Raw genomic sequence first — 21,919 nt, forward strand, 5'->3', positions numbered from 1 at the left:
TGGAGACTCAAGTCACTGCTCTACAGATCTCTGATCCAAGGAGTCCCTGCTCGGAGCATAGACCATCTTTAACCATGCCTGGAGGTACCATAGGTGAAGCCTTGTGAAGGGGATCATGTAGGTGTATGAAGCAATATGGTCTAGAATTAACAGGGAGGATCGGACTGTTATCTGGGGTCTGAGTCAAAGCTAGGTGATGAGGTCCTTTAACATGAGGACTCTGTCCTGAGGTAAGCAAGCTTTGGCCACAGTTGAGTTCAGACTTATTCCAATAAATTCTATAAACTTATGTGGGGGTTAAAGTAGACTTTTGTGGATTTACCTGAAGTCCTCAAGAGTGAAAGAGGTCGGGTAAGGAAGAAGTGACTGCTGCCTGCATTTCTTGCTATTATCATCCTGCAAGCAGACAGTCCTCTAGATAGGAAAATATTGGGCTGCCTTTTCAGTGCAGGTATACTGCTACCACAGACAGTACCTTCAAAAAAAAAATTAAAAAAAGCCCAACAGGACTGTTGAGGCAGAAGAGGAGCATTATGTATTGAAAGCGCTCTAGGCCCATCTTAAAGTGAGGAATCTCCTGTGTGCTGGCTGAATGTCCATATGAAAACATATATTCCAAACCTGAAGATGATCTCTGTGATGCTCAAAAGCTTTTATCTTCCATCAACAGAAGATAGTCTAATAAAAGATATTACAGCACCCACCCTGTCTCTTGCATGAAAATAGGCATTTTTCAAATAGACTGCCACAAGCTAATTGCCTTCATTCAGGGAGGAGATTATTGAAGCCAAGGTAGTCATCCACAATCTTGAATGCTGAATGAAGACATTTAGCTGTTAGAGGTCCAGGATAGGTCTCTAGCCTCACCTTCTCTTTGGAGATGAGGAAATATATAGAGTAAAAGCCCTTGCCCTGATGTCCAGAGATATGGGCTCTATTCCCCTAACTGGGGAATCCATCTCCAGTTTGAGAATCCTTTTGAGAGAAAAGTCTCTGAAGAGGGATGTGAAGGAGGATCTTGGAGAAGGGGCAGAAAGGAATTTTATCACGTAGCCAGTCAAGAAGATATTTAAAATTCATTTGTCTGATGTGATACGCTGCCACATCACGAGAAAGTGAGCCAGGCAGCCACCAAAGGCAGCAAGGGGAAACTGTCTGTGCAGGGAATGGTTGATGGCTCTTGAGCATCCCCTCAAAATGCCTTCTTGCTAGGTGGCTCGGATTGAAAGGGGGATGGCAGTTGTGTGGTGTGTCAGCTACACCGTAGCTTCTGGCTCTTCCTAGTTGTCTTATAGCCCTTCTGATGGTAGAAAGGCTGAGGGGCTGCACAGTATCTATGAGGCGGCAGCTTAGAGCATTTCCTAAGAGGTCCCAGGGTGTATATCCCCAAAGAGTGGAGAGTGGCATGAGAGTCCCTGAGGACATGAAGCGATTCATCTGTTTTCAAACTCAACAGGTTACCACCCTTGAAGGGTAGATGATCTCTGTCGCCTGAACCTTATTAGGGAACCCTGAGGGCTGTAAACAAGAAGCTGCCTTATAGCCACCAAGGTTTCCATGGAGTGTGAAACCGTGTCTGCAATATCGAGCGATGCCTAAATGGGCAATCTAGCAGCCAGTTTCCCTTCATCTAGGAAGACCTGGAATAGGGGTCTGTGGTATCTTATTAGCAAACTCTGACAGGTTACTGTAACTAATAACATCTATTTGGACATTAATGGCCGGCAGGATGGCTGAGGAAAAGTTCTTTCTACTGAAGAGGTCTCTTGGAGTCTTTGTCCGAAGGAGTGGTCCTAAGCTGCTGTAGCCTGTTTCACTCTGTGACCTCCTGGACTACTAAAGAATTCAGGTTAGAGTGGGAAAACAAATATTCCATCCCTTTGGAGGAAAAAAAGTACTTTTTCTTAGCCCTCTTTGGGGCTGGGGCACAGGTAGCTGATGTGTATGCCGAACAGTCTTAGTGGGCTCCAAAGTGGAGTCTTTAATAGAGATTGCCACCTTGGAAGGAGCTGTAGACTGGAGAATACCCAGGCATTCATGGTAGGATCCTGAACCTCTTCCAGTGAGATCTGGAGAATATCAGCAATCCTCCTCAAGAGATCCTGGTATTGCCTATAATCGCCTCGTGGTGAAGGAGAGGCCAGTGTCCTGCCTCATCTGGAGAGTGTCTTTGTTGAAAGTAGGATCCAGTGTCCTAATAGTCCAGGGTCCAAAAGTATGGATCCCAGGAGCCCCAGTATGACCAGTGGGTGGGATATAAGGGTACAGAGGCGGGCCCTTCGAGGGTACCATTGGTCCCTAGCCCAATAATGTGGTTCATGAGGAAGCAGAGGCATCCGGAAGGCTCTGTAAGCCCTGTCCACTCTCATCTCAGGACCACCGGGGGAACCACTGTTCCTCCAAGGTATACCAGTCATACAACTCTAAGGCAGAGCTGATGGTACCATCTGTATTGCAACAGTCTGGCTGGAGGCAAAAACCAGCAAATAGTTTACCAATGATGTTGCAGCCTCCACGGCACGGCTGGTGCTGGGAATCAGCAAATAATGTGATGACTGGGTAGTGACTTCCCTCGATAATATGAAGTCTGAATGGATCAGCAATTGGTTATCAGTGTAAATCACCAGGTCCTCGAGAAGAGCATATCAAGGCCCAGCAGGAGGATAGCTAGCCAGACTCTTTGGTACAGGCAGATCCACCAGTGCAAGTTTGGGTGCAGCAGTCTTCTAACGGTGCAGTAATGTACTTGTAGAGTTCAGAGTAACAGCCGTGTTAGTCTGTATTCGCAAAAAGAAAAGGAGTACTTGTGGCACCTTAGAGACTAACCAATTTATTTGAGCATGAGCTTTCGTGAGCTACAGCTCACTTCATCGGATGCATACCGTGGAAACTGCAGAAGACATTATATACACACAGAGACCATGAAACAATACCTCCTCCCGCCCCACTGTCCTGCTGGTATGGACAGTGGGGCGGGAGGAGGTATTGTTTCATGGTCTCTGTGTGTATATAATGTCTTCTTGCAGTTTCCACGGTATGCATCCGATGAAGTGAGCTGTAGCTCACGAAAGCTCATGCTCAAATAAATTGGTTAGTTTCTAAGGTGCCACAAGTACTCCTTTTCTTTTTATTTGTAGAGTGTGAACATTTCCTTCTGTCCCTGTGCAGTGCAGGGGGCAGTCCTGCTCCTTTCATAGACAGTTTTGGAGCACTGGTAGCTCCCAGTACCCATGATGCCAGCCCACGCTCCCCATAAGTTCCAGACACATCCGCCATCACGGTCGCATAGTCTCACTTGGTACTGAGGAGAAGGGAGAGGAGGAGAGCAGCAGGTCTTTTCTTAGAGGGACTATGGAGCAATTTGTTCTTCTTTATGATGGTGTTTAACTTTACCATCCTCAAGCCTCCATTTAGTAGAGTCATTTGCAGGAGATAATGCTGCCCACTTCTTGTTTACATTACACCTGAAAGTGAGAACAGACGTTCACATGGCACTGTTGTAGCTGGTGTTGCAAGATATTTACGTGCCAGATGCACTAAAGATACATATGTCCCTTCATCTTCAACCACCATTCCAAAGGACATGTGTCCATGCTGATGACGGGTTCTGCTTGATAATGATCCAAAGCAGTGAGGCCTGACACACACTCATTTTCATCATCTGAGTCAGATGCCACCAGCAGAAGATTGATTTTCTTTTTTGATGGTTCGGATTCTGTAGTTTTCACATCAGAGTGTTGTTCTTTTAAGACTCCTGAAACCATGCTCCACACCTTGTCCCCCTCAGATTTTGGAAGGCACTTCAGAATCTTAAACCTTGGGACGAGTGCTGTAGCTATCTTTAGAAATCTCAAATTGGTACCTTCTTTGCGTTCTGTCATATCTGCTGTGAAAGTGTTCTTAAAACAAACAATATGTGCTGGGTCATCATCCGAGACTGCTATAATATGAAATAACATGTCAGAATGCGGGTAAAACAGAGCAGGAGACATACTATTCTCCCCAAGTAGTTCAGTCAAAATTTAATTAACGCATTATTTTTTTTTTTTTTACTAAGCATCATCAGCATGGACGCATGTCCTCTGAAATGGTGGCCGAAGCATGAAGGGGCATACCAATTTTTAGCATATCTGGTACGTAAATATCTTGCAATGCCAGCTACAAAAGTGCCATGCGAACATCTGTTCTCAATTTCATGTGACATTATAAATAAGAGGGCAGCATTATCTCCCGTAAATGTAAACAAACTTGTTTGTCTGAGCGATTGGCTGAATAAGAAGTAGGACTGAATGGACTTGTAGGCTCTAAAGTTTTATATTGTTTTGTTTTTGAGTGCAGTTACATAAAAAAAATCTACATTTGTAAGATGCACTTTCACAATAAAGAGATTGCATTAGGGTACTTGTATGAGGTGAATTGAAAAATACTATTTTTTTGTTTATCATTTTTACAGTGGAAATATGTGTAATAAAAATAATATAAAGTGAGCACTGTACACTTTGTATTCTGTGTTGTAATTGAAATAAATATATTCGAAATGTAGAAAAACGTCCAAAAAAGTTAATAAATTTCAACTGGTATTCTATTGTTTAACAGTGCGATTAAAACTGCGATTAATTTTTTTAATCGCGATTGCTTTTTTTGAGTTAGTCTGCGATTAATCGACAGCCCTACTAATTATCTAAAAAAAAATATTTATAACTCTATTAATAGAGCTGAAGTTCAATCAGGAATGCTGGAAAGACTACGAATACAGACGGGTTCCCTCCTAGACCATGAGCGGTAGAAAGGAACTGGAGAGTCAGTTGGTCTGTGCCACCCCTTATATACTCAGTGCAGAGCACAAGGTGGTGTTGGAAACAGACACGGACCAAAGGACTCTGCTGCTGAAGAGTCTTCTAGTCTGGGGCACACAGAGTGAATACCCAGAGGGACCAGCACTAAGGTGAAATTATTTAAATAGCACAAACAACAGTTTAGAACAGGAAGTGAAGAAAAGTATTGTAGCCAATTGAACTATATGGAGGAACAGGGTAGGCAGAAGGTAATCACCCAAATTGGAATTTGGTCAGGATATTGACATTAAAAGCACACTGTCACATAATTTAGACAAAGAATTGTGCAAGCACATGTTGGGCTGGGGGAGGGGGGTGTGTTGCGCATTAAATTTCCAGAACCTAATGTAAATAGAAACAATTTCATGATTTTGTACAATTTCAATCAAAACAGTTTGGATTTAAAAACTTTCCCTTGCAAGGATTTACTGGGAAAGATAGCTAGAAAGAGACATTAGCACGAAACAAAAAAAAGTGAAATTAGTCTATTTTTATTGTCAAAGCTAAGAAGAGTGCAAAGTATAAAAAGTGAAAAGGAGGTTAGATGTTTAACATTCAGTTTTAATGACTTACAATGTTAAGTCTTCTTTTAACTACCTTACTCTTGAAAAAAGTAACCTGGGACCTTTAATGACTACAGGTGCTCAATACCTCTGACATCAGATCTGCAAGTCAGAACTCCAGCAGCACAGTATCCTCTAACATCATGACACCACGTTAATGCAGTATGGACTCAGATGGAAAGCATCACCTAACTCAGCACCTCAATTCATGTAGAATTGTAAGTTTTTCCTGGAATTGTGATAGGGTCAAAGCACTGACCTGATTTGATTCTGATTAATTTGAGAGTTTCTTTAAAATCACATTCTAAGGTGATCTGGTATCAGGGCACAAATTGCAGCAATGTGTATTTTTCTAACACATTTTATAAAAGTGAAAAAAGCAGTACCCTCAACATACACCCATCGGACTACACCAAGGACATGTATATGACCAAGTTCATTGTATAACACATGAACACAGTCTCTAACAGCATAAATAATTTTATTTAACTACATTTGTTACTGTTTTTATACTTAAGCCTATTACTCTAATTAACAAACTACTGGAGTTAGAAACTGACTGATAAAAATCAGTGCTATGTAAACAATGATCTGAAAGGTGACGTCAGCTGCATACTCTTACCACTCACTCGCCTGGAATAATTCTAATATTAAGATGACAATTTGCCTTTGAATTTTATATGTATTATACAGTAAGTCACTCTAGTTATGCACTTAATGCCAAAGTCAGCCTTTGAATAAATGGATGCAACTCATTCACTTCAATGGATGTTGCTTGCACCCTCTTAATATAGGTTATTTTATTTATGAATTTATTCTTTAAAATGCAGATGTAGTCTAAAAAAGTTTCCTTCTTACTCCAGGCACCTGCTCCTTGTGGAGCTTTAAGTTACACCTATTTATAAAAGCTAATTTTGACTCCTATTAGCTCTGGAGTGCCAAAACTGCTTTAGCGGAGGGAGACTGTGATACAGCAGGGCCAGGGAGCAGTGGGAGAGTGGTCTTATTGGGTGCTGGGAAGTGGACAGGCATAAGCCCTAGGCTAATAAAGGCATGGTTCCCTGTAGACTAGGGAAAGTTACTACAGGTTAATTGGAGCACCAGTAGCCAATTAGGCCCTGTCAGGAACCTAAAACAAAACCCTTTCTTCAGGCAGACAGGTGAAGCGAGGAAGGAGAGAGGATTGGAGTTTGGAGGTGTGTGGCTGAGGAATTTGGAGGGAGTGGCTGGAAACTCCCTCCCCCAGCGTCAAGGACCAAGGGTAACCCTACCCAAGGGGGAAGAAACCCACAAGGGTTGAGAGGTGCTGGGGCTCAGAGCGAGGCGCGAACCCAGACCCCTTCCCTGCTACCCTCCTCTACCACCTTCCCGGGCCAGTAGCGGGGCCCTCAGCTCCCCAAGAGCAGGGGCAAGAGGTGGAGTCCTAGCCCCCCTGCCAAGAAAAGCCCGGGACCCACCATATCAACATCGGCCATTTCGTCAGTCACAGAGACGAATAAGGGTTTCAGAGTAACAGCCGTGTTAGTCTGTATTCGCAAAAAGAAAAGAAGTACTAGTGGCACCTTAGAGACTAACCAATTTATTTGAGCATGAGCTTTCGTGAGCTACAGCTCACTTCATCGGATGCATACCGTGGAAACTGCAGCAGACTTTATGTACACACAGAGAATATGAAACAATACCTCCTCCCACCCCACTGTCCTGCTGGTAATAGCTTATCTAAAGTGATCATCAGGTTGGGCCATTTCCAGCACAAATCCAGGTTTTCTCACCCTCCACGCCCCCACACAAATTCACTTCATGCATCAGCCTAGTCTGGTAAGTTCCAATTACAGAATCTTTATGGATGGTGAAAGCAGCAGGGGCAGAGTTCAACCTGATCCAAAGGTTTTGTTTACATTTTAAAAAAATGCTAAGAAACCATTTTTAAAATGCTTACAGCTAGCAAGTGTTGCCCCAATATGAGTAGAGACACTGTGGGCAAAATGATTTTGAAAACAATGCTCACTGTTCGGTTACTGCCTAACGCTGAAGTCGTCAATTTAAATTATTTTTTCCAGCACAAGTTTTTCTTGTAGAGTAGACAGGGCCTCAGGTCCCAAGCGGAGTTTTCTGCAGCAGGGGTTAGGGGGAAAAAATCATTTGCCCTGAAAACTGAATAGTGTGTCTTTTTCAAAGTGACTTTTCTGAGCATACCAGCACTTTAATCCACTGACAGCTGATGCAGGATGCACATTGGCTTGCACCCTCAGCTGATTGTGCAGTTAATTGATAAGCATAAGCATTTAAGTGAAGCAGACTGTAAATGACAACTGAACTGCAGGGATTAAACGGCTGAGTTCTCTATCTGGGGAACAGGACCGCCAATAATTCATATATCCATGTGGGGACAGCAGGCAGCAGACTGATCACACCGTCGACACTCAGCATTTGCAGCTTTCCATTGCTATTGTTGTGAACAGCGTCCACATATTCACCCTCCATAAACATGTAAACTGAAAAAGAGTGGCCTGTAATGAGCCTGAGCAAAGAACCAGTAACACAGGAGCTCACCTCTCTTTACTATTTGAGACCATTATACATTTCACTACCGCTTTTTTCAGTGTGGCAGCAACAGCTGCTGTTAAAATGCAAGTGGTTTCTTCATCTCTTCCTTAGCAACCACACTAAGGAGATATGGGGAATTTGTTGGGTTAGTTTGTAAAATCATTAGGAGGAGGAACTTTTCACACCAGAAGCGAGTCATCCTTATTTATATTCATGTCATTGGTTCTTCTCATTGCAGAAGTGTTGGGAGAAATTGGCTTGTGAGCCGCTTCCCTTTGTCCAGAGAAAAGGCCTACAAAGCAAGAACCCATCAAGAAATAGAACTTAGATCACCAGTGGTTCCTTGTAAATGATAAAAGTTTATTTTTTGCCAGCCAGCACTGTGGAAACCAGCATGTTCAGCCCCAGTGCAAGTGGGAGGACAGGCAATCCACCCATTACTCCTATGCCACCTCCCACAGCTCTGTTCATCCAACACACATGGAAGATCACTGACACACATGGCCAAACAGGAGAAATACCCAGGGAACCCACAGCCAGGGGAAGCCTTGGTAGCACAGCAGCACTGGAGCAAAGCCACCTGGAAGGAGACATCAGGGTTTTTATGCAAAGGGTCCTTGCCTCCAAGGGATCAATAGAGCTTGGGATTTGAACCACAACCTCATTCCAAACCCTTCCCACCCCCAACCTTGAATGCTCTGGGAAAAATTTTACAAGCTGCTCCTCGGAGTTCCTTTCCTGGGCTCCTTTACTTGGTTTTTCCATGCCAGGGGACAATCTAGGGCCAGGCTAGAAACCATAAGCCAGCGGTTTTTCAAAAGGGAAAAAAAAGTTTTTCCGGTTTCTGATTTTTAAAAATGTATTTGAGATTTCCCCCCCCCCTTCCCCGCCCTATAAAAGGGAAGACAGCTTTTAGCAAAGAGACTGGTTTGGCAGAAGATACATCCTATAGTCATGAGCAGTGGCTGCAAAACTTTCGGATGCAAAAAGCCAGATTCCTGGATGCGTGTGCCTAGCTCACTACAGGCCTTCAACACAGGGACACCCAATAAGAGCTGCGTTAACAGTGGAGAAGTGACTAGCGATTGCTACCAGTCAGTGCAAAATCATTTTGGAGTGGGAAAATCCACAGTGGGGGCCACTGTCATGCAAGCGAGTAGGGTCATTAATCATCTCCAGCTATGCAGGACTGTGACCCTCGGAAATGTGCAGGACATAGTGGATGAATTTGCAGCAATAGGTTCCCAAACTGTGGTGGGATGACAGACAGCATGCATATCCCTATTTTGGCAGCAGGTCACTTTGCCACAGAGTGCATCAACAGAAAGGGCTACTGTTCCATGGTTATGCAAGCAATGGTGGATCATCAGGGGATGCTTCACCGACATCAATACAGGATGGTCAGGGAAGCTGAATGTCGCTCACATCTTTAAGAACACAGAGACATTCTTTCCTGTCCAGCAGATTACCACTGTCAATATGGAAATGACAATAGTGATTCTAGGGGACCCCTTGCTCAGGAAGCTGTACACTGGCCACCTTGACAGCACCAAGGAAAGATTCAACTACCAACTCAGCAGATGCAGAATGACAGTTAAATGTCCTTTTGGTAGACTGAAGGGATGCTGGCACTGTTTACTTACTTGATTTGATCTCAGTGACAGAAACATCCCAATAATTACAGGTTTCAGAGTAGCAGCCGTGTTAGTCTGTATTCGCAAAAAGAAAAGAAGTACTTGTGGTACTTTAGAGACTAACAAATTTATTTGAGCATAAGCTTTCGTGAGCATCTGATGAAGTGAGCTGTAGCTCACGAAAGCTTATGCTCAAATAAATTTGTTAGTCTCTAAGGTGCCACTAGTACTCCTTTTCTTTTTATCTCAATAATTATAAGCTACATGTTGTATACAGAATATCTGTGAGACTAAGGTGGGGAAAGCTGCTGCAAGGGAGGAGTTGGAGTGGCTGTCTGCTGAGTTTGAGCAGCCAGACACAAAAGCCCTTAGAAGAGCTCAACCCAACACAGAGCTATCGGGTTGAGGGAAGCTTTGAAAGAGCACTTCAGTGGTCAGCCACAGTAGTCTTCTGTGCAGGACTGTTCTTGAAGCTTTGGGTGCTGTTAGGAATTGGGAGTGCTTGCTATTATTTATAATTATGACTGTGTTTTACTGAAGATTTGAATTATGTGGAGCTTGCTGTACATTTGTAAATATTGTCTTTTACTGAAGCTATAAGTTCTGTAATGATGTTCATTTCTGAATACTGGGTGCTTTGAGTACTGCAATGCATTCTGCAATATGTGTTGTTTTCGAAAATCAGAAATTGAGTGGCAAAAGCAGTGAAGAGAAACAATGTGCAAAAAACAGTCAATGCAATATAAACCTTTAACGTAAATGAACAGAATGGACCTTTAAAATTGGAAAGGTAGCTAACATTTCTGTTCATTTCAGTGCACATATGTAGTCCACTTTGGCTACATATACACCAAGCAGGGCTCTCACAGCTCGGTGGTATATGAAGCTGTGGTATTCCTTGCTCTCTGTCCCCTCACATGGAGTGGTGGGGTAAGGATGCGGCCCATGGGGCCATGTGGTGTGCTGCGTGGTATAGAGAGCTGATACCATGGAATTCTCCAAAGACTTAAGTCCAGGATTTTTGGACCTGTAGATCAACCAGGGTCTGCAACATTTGAGTTTGCTGCTTGAGAAGATCCATTATGCCCTGATGCATGTCTCTCTCCTTTTCCTGGGCCTTTCTGCTGTCTGCTCTCTCTCTATGCCGTCTTCCATGTCAGGCCCCTAGGCTTTAGTTTGCACTCTGTTGCAGCCCTGGCTTGCAGAATCTTGCTGAACATGGCCTACCATGTTCTCTTCTTTATCCTCATCAGGGTCAGGTATTCTGCAGGTATTTGAGATACCCCTCTAGGCCAAAACAGCAGCAGCTGCTGATAAAAACATACAAATGTACCACTAGATTTACAATCACAGTGGAAAGGGAAAGAGAGTTTCAAAACTCCCTTCCCTTATTGCCGTAAAAACATGTAATATGCTTACTGACACTTTGGCTTTGGAGTGCCTCTTCCTAGCACTGCTCTCCAGCCCCAGTCCTGGTGAATATGGTCCACCAGGAACAGGAGGAGGAGAGGGAAGAAGTGGTGTCAGATGCATGAAACAATAAAATTTTTGGTCCCTATCCCACGGGCCTGAGTATAGGGCAATGGCACTGAATACTGGCACTGTTTTCCACAGGCAGTGGTGATTTTAGCTGACATCTCACTCCCACAGGTAACAAAGGCACAGAGCTCAGCTACTACTGAAGTCCAAAAGTCACCTTGGCCCATAAGCTGCTAGCCTGTTTATTGCAATAGTGTCAACCAAACTCCTCATGGAATGACATGGGAAAGTGTCCTACTACAGAGGAAGAAATAAGGCTGCCTTCCTCAAAGCCTTCAGAAGAGGACTGCATTTTTGCTGAGATCTCAGGAAGATTCAAGTGACATCCCCATGTATATAAACAAACTGCTCCACAAGGGCTTTTCTTCTTTTTCCTACCTAACCCCACAGCGGAAGGAAAAGTAGATACCAACTCTACCTCCATTTCGTGTTCTGCTACCTCTTCTCTTACAAGTAAAGCAATGAAAAGTCAATACCTGTGTCTTGTTAACTTAGGGCTGGGCTCAGCATCATCATTTAATTTACACTTTGTAAGGGAAAATGCATGTACACATTTACCCAAGGATGTCCCTTCCTATTCATCAAGCTTGTCCATGCTCAGCTGGCAGGACAAGTTACAGTGTGATAAGAGTCCTGAACAGATCCTGGCTTAGCACATAGCTGTACACCCTACCATCCCCTCCACCCCCCACCCATCTCCTCCTCCTCGCTTTTCACAGCATGCATCTCTGGCACTGGCTCCTCTGAGGTATCTACAGTGGTTGGTGGGATAATGGTACGGTCTCCACCAAGTACAGCAGGTCCACATCTCAGCACCAGTTTGATTGGTATGCCTGGCGTAGTTCCTTCTCTTTCATGCAGTACTTATGACGATCCCTGTTGTAACCCTTTGCCTGTATTCCCCACGTAATCCTTTTGTAGACGACCATGCTTCTATGGCTGGTCTGTAGCTGTAAGTGCACAACCTCTTTTCCCCACAGGCCCAGGAGATCCAATAACCTCCTGTCTACTGCAGACAGGAGCACATGTAGTGCCTGGAGCTGGCCTGGGCAGCTGGGCCATTGCACACAACAAGAGAAAGTTGCTAGGTGTGCTCACTGAGCTGGGCAATCAGGAAGAGGCATTTCAAAATTACACATGGTGTTTTTAAGGGGAGAGGGAGGTAGCTTCTGGTCTGACATCCCTGGGCAGTGGAGTTCACAATAACCAGAGTGGTTACTGTCACAGAACATGGGGGATTGTGAGATAGCTGCTGGAGGACTGTTAGGGCCAACACAAGTCCTGTATTGTGTACACTTGCACTACATTGACGGCAACAGGTCGATCATGGCTCACCACCGTAGGAGAGGTGGTTTTACTGCACCACCATAACTGGGCACTTATATCAGCCAGAGACAGATTTAAAGTGTAGACACATGCACAAATAGATTGACGCAGTGTGACTTACATAGACCCAACTTTGTAATGTAGACCAGGCCTATGAAAAACAAGGTAACCAGAGCATTTCTTAGCACCTATCAGCTCAGATCCTCATCCTCAAAGCAGCAGGTCCCAAACTGTGGTTCATGGTACATGTTACTGTTGACCCACGGAAGCCTGGATGATCACATGCTACTGGCTCTCCCCTCTTTTCCAGCTGTAGTCAGTCAATACCTGGCACACAAAAGGTCCATCCTTAAAGTAAAGTTTGGAATAATTAAGACTGATGGATGTGTGCACTATAGTGGAAGTGAAGTATAGATACTGGGCAATTACGCTAAGTGCTGTACATACATACACATAAAGAAGGCACTATCTGTCTGACAAGCTTACAACCTAAGTTCCCAATTCCGAAAATAGTTGTGTGTGTCTAATTTTGCATACATGAGTAGTCTTATTGATGTCAGGGGAACTACTCACATGCATAAAGCTAAGCATGTATGCAACTGCTCATGGTACTGGGACCTATAACAGCAAAACCCAAATGTTGCCCTTGACTAATTTTTTTAAATGCCTAATTTCTGTATATATTTTTTTTCTATTTAACCACAGTTCTTTTCTATGTTGGTTTAAAATTAACCCTAGGAGATTCTGGGTGTGTTTGGTTTAAACACTTGCTTTTTTTTAATCAACTTCAAATTAATTTAAATTTTTGCTATTTTTGTTATATAGTTAACATTTTCAATGTTTAAAAATAAATGTTAACATTTGCCATTTTCATTTCTAATTCTAGCCTTTGCCCTTTGAAGTGAAATTTTACCTTTTAAAAAAATATTTTAACTCTTACGTACCAAAGGGATCTTCCTATTGATCCCATGGTAATCTACTCTATGTATTCTAGTATTGGTATGGGTAACAATCAACATTTAAACACTCACTGGGACTGTAATCAGCATTCCCAAATGCAATCCCATAAATTAATCTCATACGCTTTGCAGGATAAGAGACATGGAGACATCTACAAAAATCCTGTCAATTGAAATACAACTGCTTTCAATCACTGCACTGATTTGGATTAGAATCCCTATGACACATGAAATCATTTATAGTCTCAAAATAGGGGTTAGGTGAAAAGTGTGGCTATAATAACTATGTATGAACTGAATCTGTGGAACCTTACTGATGTTCCGAGTCCACTAAGGTGACATGTAAAAAGCTATCTAAGAAACAAGGCCTAAGAAAAATGACACAGCAAGGTCACAAGATTACAAACAACCTACTCGTTGATGTCTATATTTCTATTGCTACAAAGTTCTTTGAACACAACTGTTTTCATCCTCCTCCAGCTAAAGAAATTGACCTCACACAGCAGAAGGCAACTTCCACTGATAGGCCCCCCACAGCAGCTTGTGTTGCTGTCTGCATTGAGCGATGAGTATCTATAAGCCTCCATGAAGAGCCACACAGGGAGGGACTAATGTTACCTTGTACAACCTTTGGAAGAAGAACCTGCAAAGAATTTCCCCAAGACAATCCACGTCAGACGAATGCGTAAGATGGTGAGTTAGAATCATGTGCGACTTAGAGGAAATTTGTTGTAGCTGGTGGTAGAAAAGTTGTAACTGAGTGCTTCTAAGTACAGTAGAACCTCAGAATTATAAACACCTGGGGAATGGAGGCTTTTCATAACTCTGAACAAAACATTGTGGCTGTTCTTTCAAAAGTTTACAACTGAACATTAACTTAATACAGCTTTGAAACTTTACTATGCAGAGGAAAAATGCTGCTTTCCCTTTATTTTTTCTTGTTTCTGCTGCTGCCTGATTGCATACTTCCGGTTCCAAATGAGGTGTATGGTTAACTGGTCAGTTCATAACTCTGGTGTTTGTAACTGAGGTTTTACTGTATGTGGATATAAGCATAAAATAACTATGTTTAGGGATGAAGAAATCAGCTTTTAGAAATCACATCTCAGCGCCTTTAAACTAGCTGGCTATAGACTTTCATTTCTAGGTAATGTCTGTTTGATTAGCTGCACTGACCATTGTTTCATAAGATCTCTGACAAAGACAGTTTTGTCCTCCTCTAAACATCCACATATAAAGGCAAATTAATGACACAGGGATTCCTTATCTCATTGGCACTTCTGCCACTGGCTGCCATCCTATACCCTCGTCCTCTCACAGAAGGAAAACTTCAGGCTGCCTGAAGGGAATTACCCTGCACTCTTCATTCTGGCTGTGAGCTAACTTTCCTCATTGCTTTTCTGGAGGTTGTGGAGCACACAGCCTGCAGCCATCACTTCAGAGGTTTAAAGGTCATTACTGTTGTGCTGCAGTAGACCATCACCTTCCTTACAGTCTCCCAAAAGCAAATTCCACCACCATTCAGCTTCTGCTCAAGAAAAAGTTCTAAGTTTTTAAACCATGCTCATCACCATGTGACGTGATCTGAAGCATGCATCTCTGTCACAGGAGAAATGAGGCTCCCCCACAAAGATCAGCAGTAGACAGGATGGATCCCCCAAATTCACCATATACACAACAAGCATATCAACTTCCCTGATGTGGAAAAGTATCCTATTCGTCCCATCGTGTTCAACCTGGAATTCTTGAAAAGTCTACTAACACATTTGTTTCTACTATTACCATGTCCTCCGGTACACAGTCTATATCCTAGGATGAGCACTCTCTGTGGCAGGGACTGGTTTGTTTGTTTGTACAGTGCCGAGTACAACAGGGCATTGATCCATAATTAAAAAACCCAACAACCTCTGATGCCAGAATTTTATTAACATCAGCAAACCAAACTCAGCAATTCACAATGGCCTGCATGACCACAGATCAAGTACAGACAAGGTCCCTGCTCTAAAAAGCTTACAATCTACATAACACAAAAGTGAGGATCAACAAAAAGACATCAGCAACAATACACTCACATGGTTACTCAGAGAGGCACAAGAGTTCCATTCACTTGGGAGTTTTGTTTTGTTTTTCAGTCCCCTACTGCCCTCAGGCAAGATGGCAAAAGTAGGTTTAAGAGGGATTTGGATGAGGTGAGGAAGACGGCTTGGCAAATAGGTTTTGGAAGGATGTTGGTGCACAGGAGCAGCACAGGAGGAGGCATAGAGGCTTGGGAGTGAGAGAAGTGAAGAAACGAAGCATGAAGCCTGGTATCATTTGTGAAACAGGGGGACACAGTGGGGACACAAGGCGATGCAGAGTTAAAAGGCGATGAGATCAGAGATACAGATTGAGGAGGGTAGTATAGGGCCTTGAATGCCGTTTGTAATGGTGATCAAATGGTCCAGCAGAAGTGTGTATTTCTAAGCACTCTTCCAGCATCTGCTGTGGGCTTTCCAATGACAAACAGCCAAGGAACAGTACTCCATTTGTAGCCAGACTTTACGAAGTTATACTAATTATTTTGTCCAGAGAGAGATTAGCCCCATGCAAGCATCATATTGGCATTGTAAAGTTAGGGCAAACTCCATGCAGAGAGCGCTGAAACTGGGTCTCCACCTTTGGAAGGTGGTCAGCCAATCAGCGTCACTCACTTCCCACACAACAGCATGGTTGTGTGAAAAAGAAGTTAGGCCAGGAACAGCTGCTGAATGCATGTGTTAATGAATAGTAGATGTATCGTTATCAGGGAAGAACATCGGAACTAGTTCATTAATATGTCCATATATGGAATGTGGATGACCCTTCAACTGTGAATAATCTGAGTTCTAATAGTTTGACTAGCCAGTAGAGATGCAAACCATAGGGTGAGATCTTTAGACTCAAAGACTTTAAGATAAGAAGGGACAATCATGATCATCTAGTCCAGGGGTATGCAAACTTTTTGGCCTGAGGGCCACATTGGGGCTCCCAAACAGCCTGGCCCCCACCCCCATCCACCCCTCCCACTTCCTGCCCCCTGACTGCCCCCCTCAGAACCGCCAACCCATCCAACTCCCCCTGCTCCTTGTCCCCTGACCACCCCCTCCCAGGACCCCACCCCCTATCCAACCCCTCCTGCTCCTGTCCCAAATGCCCCAACTCCTATCCACACCCCAGCCCCCTGACAGGCCTCCCAGGACTCCCACGCCTATCCAACCACCCTCTGCTCCCTGTCCCCTGACTGCCCCCCGGGACCCCTTGCCCCTTATCCAACTCCCCCACCCCCTTACCATGCCGCTCAGAGCAGCAGGACTGGCAGCCGTGTCGCCCAGCCAGAGCCAGCCATGCCACTGCGTTGCCCAGCAGGAGCTCGCAGCCCGAGCGCTGGAGGCACAGCGAGCTGAGGCTGCAGAGGGTGGGAGGGAGAGCAGGGCTTGAAGGTAAGTTCAGTCTTGAAGCCAGTTAGGTTTTTTGCCCCCACTGCTCCCCTTAGAAGCCTGTTCCAGAACATCACTCTTCTGATGGTTAGAAACCTTCGTTTAATTTCAAGCCTAAACTTGTTGATGGCCACTTTATATCCATTTGTCCTTGTGTCAACACTGGCGCTTAACTTAAACTCCTCTCTCTCCCTGTATTTATCCCTCTGATGTATTTAGAGAAACCAACAATATCTCCCCTCAGCCTTCCTTTGGTTAGGCTAAATAAGCCAAGCTGAGTCTCCTCTCCTAAGGTATCAGAGTAGCAGCCATGTTAGTCTGTATCCGCAAAAAGAACAGGAGTACTTGTGGCATCTTAGAGACTAACAAATTTATTTGAGCATAAGCTTTCATGGGCTACAGCCCAAAGTGGGCTGTCGCCCATGGAAGCTGGCTGTAGCCTACTAAACCTTATGCTCAAATAAATTTGTTAGTCTCTAAGGTGCCACAAGTACTCCTGTTCTTTCTCCTAAGGTAGGTTCTCCATTCCTTGGATCATCCTAGTAGCCCTTCTCTGCATCTGTTCCAGTTTGAATTCATCTTTCTTAAACATGGGAGACCAGAACTGAACACAGTATTCCAGATGAGGTCTCACCAGTGCTTTGTATAATGGTACTAACACTTTCCAAGCTGTACTGGAAATATCTCACCTGTTGCATCCTAGGACTACATTAGTTTTTTTCATGTTCACATTACATTGGTGGCTCAGTCATCCTGTGATCAATCAATACACCCAGGTCTTTCTCGTCCTTTGTCACTTCTAACTGATTCATCCCCAGCTTATTGCAAAAATTCTTGTTGTTAGTCTCTAAATGCATGGCCTTATCCTTTGTACTATTTAATTTCATCCCATTTCTATTATTCCAGTTTACAAGGTCATCCAGATCTTCTTGTATGATATTCCAGTCCTCCTCCGTATTGGCAATGCCTCCCAACTTTGTGTCATCCACAAATCTTATTAGCGTGCTCCCTCTTTTTGTGCCAAGGTCATTAATAAAAATGTTTAAAAAGATTGGTCCCAAGTCCGATCCCTGAGAAACTCCACTGGAAAGCTTCTACCAGCCTGACAGTTCACTTTTCAGTAAGCATTTTGTCCCTGTCCACTCAATGCAAGAATCCACACTGGCCACGTCAGTTTAAACTTTTCCACAGACCCTAACTCCTGAGAAACACCATCCTTTTGAGTTATTAAACTTGAAGGATTTTATTTAAAAAAGGGTTTGAGGGGATAAATGAAAGACTATCCAGAAAGCTATAATGCCACCAAGTTTTCAGCTCACCCTTGGAGAAAAGCTATGCCCCAAGAGGGCTCCATCCCCTCCTGTTGTTAACACTGTCCTCCCTATACCTTCAAGTCAGTTGACCTTGCGTTAAGTGTTTGGTCCCGTTTTAGACTTCAAAACGGCAGATCAGGGAGCTCACCATTATATTCCCTTGTAAAGGCACCTATTGCATTATATGGACAATAAAACCCTGGTTAAGCATGATTGTTAAATTCTGTTCTATGGTTTGTGCAGATAGGCCTGTAGGTTTTTATCAGTTTGATTAGCATGATTTTTATCAGAAAAAAATCCCTGCACACAACAGACAGGGAAAACGTTACTGTCTTTGCTAGCAACCATCACATTTAAACACATTTGTAACTAGCACAGTTCTGTTCTTGGTGTGAACAGAGCTATTTTCTACTACAGTTGAGCTACAGATACTCCCCCACAGGGAATGAATATGGTCTATCTATCTCATTTTCCATTGGTCTTAGTTAAGAAAGGGGAAACTGGAAGTCTGGTTCATGGTACCCTAACAAGTTAACATGGCATCCACCCACTATCCCCTATCAGAGAGAGGGCATCAGGAGCAGTCTCTTCATCCCACAGATTAGTTATGCCTGTTCCACCTCCCATTCTTTACTACAGGTTGGCAGAGAGATTGCTCTTGCTAAGAGAAGTACTGCTTTGACATTTTGAACTGAAATTTATTGGTGTAGCAGATGACAGGATCAGTAATTCAATGCTCAGGGAAAGCTGGATAGATGGAGTTTTCTGAGCAGGTCACTTATTTTTGGCATGTATTTCTTTAACATCGATCAATGACTTAAAACATGTGAGAACACCAAATAACTTGGGGTGAAGGAAATGACAGACATCTTACACCACAGTATAACTACAGAGATTAGATTTATGCAAACAGTCTGTCAGCTGGCTTTGAAGACATTATAAGCAGAGACTATTGACCCTCTTTGGCACCTAGCTATGCTGGACAGGGAAACCATGGTAGAATCTTCTAGCAAGAACTGTGCTGAAGCATGTTTCACTAGAAAAGTAGTTTCTCTATGCAGTGCAGGCAGAGCGTCAAGAGTGCAAGTATCAAAAAGTGTTATATATGAAGAGCTCCTGCTTTTCAGCACTTACCAGGCTGTCTGAAGCATCAGGCAGTTAGTTATCTGACATTTAAAAGTATATACATACACTGAATATATTTTTAGACAGCAAATAAATGCAGAGCCACACAAATGGTTTGCTAGGGATCACTTTCCCAGCCTCTTCAAGCCTGGTGAATTTGCTTGATTAAACTGTGAAGGAGATTCAGTTGATAGGTGAGGGCGTTTCTACAGTAAATTTTACATGGTATCATTACTAGTACAAAGGTTGTTTTGATATATACTATCGATGCTTGCACAGAATGCACCACACCCATTCTATTCTGTCATTTTGTATATGTATCTGCTTCCCCTGCCTCTCTCTCTTACATGTGGGAGCCCTACCATGCTTTCGTTTTAGTGTTACTTCCTGCTAAGAGGGTTTCATGCTAGACTTTGAGAGCTCAACTAGATCACAGTTAGTAAACAAGCCTTCCTTCCCTCTCCTCCTCCATTCCTAGTATGAAAATAGCTAGGGCTAAAGCAACAGGTGGGAATCATTATACTGACAGGAATAGTTCACTAGACTCCAACGAGAGAGTGAACGTCACATTAAAAAAACATTAGGGCAACAGGACAGAAAAAGAAGAGAGCCCAGCTTTAAAAGTCTATGGCCTGGTCTACACCACAATTTTAAGTCGACATAAGATGCCTTCCATCGACCTACTTGTGCATGTGTTTACATTTAAATTTGTCTCCGACTTATGTAAGGACCCCATTAAGCCAACATAAGAACACCAGCTCCCAGACAGCACAGATCCATGGTCAATGCAGTGTAGACACTGTTACCTATGTTAACCCTAACAGTCCTCCACCAGCTGTCCCACAATGCCAAACATTGACCACTCTGGTCAAAATCATTAACTCCGCTGCCCAGGGTGCACACATACCAAAAGCTTCCTCCCTTCCTTTAAAAACCCTTGCAAATTTTTGAAATGCCCTTTTCTGGTTGTTGAGCAGCTTGGTGAGCACATCACTATCTGCTCTTCGTGGTTGTACTCAACTGCCCAGCTGACCATGCTAGATTCATGTTCCAGACATGTGTCTGCCTGGAGCAGACAGGAGATATTGGATCTCTTAAGCCTGTGGGGAGAAGAGGCTGTGCAGGCACAGCTTCGAACCAACCGTAGAAACACTGACATCTATGAGCAGATTGCTCAGGGGATTCAGGAGAAGGGGTACGACAGGGACCAGCAGCAGTGCCATGTGAAACCCAAGGAACTGCAGCAGGCATACCAGAAGGCCAGGAAGATCAAAAATCAATCCGGTGCCAAGCCGCAGGCAGACACTTTTACAAAGAGATGCATGCCATACTTGGAGGAGAGCCCACCACCACCACACACACCACAGTCAATACCTCTGAGGAGCCCAGGTAACAGGCCTCCGCTGTAAACAGTGAGAATGAGGAGGTGGATGAGGAAGAGGAATATGGGGGACAGGTGACCGGAGCCGTGCTGTAAGTCAGGACTTTTTTTTTTCTTTTTGACTCCACCACAGCCTGTCTCTGCAGTCAAACACGAGTGATCACCAACTCAGGGGGAAGGAATCTTGAGTAAGTGCGGAACTAAATTTCCCATTACACTGATGGCATCCTCAACTTAGCAGGACTCAGCAGTTGACTTTTCATAACTTTATTTGTACTAAAAGAGGTAGTAGTATAACACAGAGGTCGAGTTGCCAGAGGCTTTTCATTCCCCTCTGAGTTAGGTGGGTGGAGGGGAATGTGGAGCAGTTTATGTAAATAGGGAAGTCCCTTGAAGCCTTCTCAGAGATCTTGATGAAAGGTACTCTGCAATTCCCTCCCAACCATTTTGAAGGATTGCAGCCTTATTTCTTCCTTTGCAGTAGGACACTTTCCTACACCAGTCATTGATAACTTCAACAGGCACGACTACTATAAACTGGCTAACAGCATATGGAAAAAGGCAACTTTGGGACACCAGCTGTGCTCTTTCTGTGTCAGCTAACACCACCATCCCATGTAGAAAATGGTGCCAGTATTCAGGGCCGGTGCCCTATACTCACTTTCATGCAAGCAAGCAATTCTGTCATTGTTTCCCTCACGCCTGGCAGGTCACACTCATCCTAGCTTGAGCTGAGAGGGGCACCAGACACAATCACACCAAAGCAGAAGTGCCAATAAGCATGTCGTGTTTAACATTTTAGGGGAGCAAGGAAAGAGAGAAGTCCTGAATCTTAAGTTTTGTTTTCTGTTCCTACTATATTGAGAATGGTACTGGTGTGTTTTATCTGTTGCTGCAGCCGCTGCGCCCTTAAGGGATACCCCCTCCACTGCAGCGGAACAACTGACCCAAATAAGGAAGAGAAAAAGGAGACTATGTAGGAGGACATCTTCTGCAAGATCCTGCAAGCCAGTGCTGCATCAGACCTTGAACAGCGGGCCTGGAGGGTGAATATGGCAGATTGCATGGAGAAGGAAAGAGCAGACAGGAGAAAGGCGCAGGGAAGGGGAAGGGAGATGCACCAGGACAGAATGAGCTTCTTCAGCAAACTCAGATGCTGCAGACTCTTGTGAACCTCCAGGTTCAACAATCCTGAGCTCGACTCCCATTGCAGTCTGTGGAAAACTACAGCACAGCACCTCT

General features: G+C 43.9%; 1 protein-coding gene and 1 long non-coding RNA gene across 5 annotated transcripts in view; one reads left to right on the forward strand and one right to left on the reverse strand.

Moving 5' to 3' along the window:
• The window catches only part of MRTFA (myocardin related transcription factor A), a 180,111-nt gene that overhangs the window by 57,790 nt on the left and 100,402 nt on the right, over window positions 1–21,919 (reverse strand). The window lies entirely within an intron of this gene.
• On the forward strand, window positions 4,100–21,637 carry LOC140904672 (uncharacterized). Its single transcript, XR_012156556.2, has 5 exons — window positions 4,100–4,133; window positions 4,714–4,945; window positions 5,476–5,616; window positions 13,884–14,096; window positions 21,576–21,637. It is a non-coding gene; the product is annotated as an uncharacterized LOC140904672 (long non-coding RNA).

Source organism: Lepidochelys kempii, chromosome 1 (assembly GCF_965140285.1).
Source record: "Lepidochelys kempii isolate rLepKem1 chromosome 1, rLepKem1.hap1, whole genome shotgun sequence".
Lineage (NCBI taxonomy): Eukaryota > Metazoa > Chordata > Testudines > Cheloniidae > Lepidochelys > Lepidochelys kempii.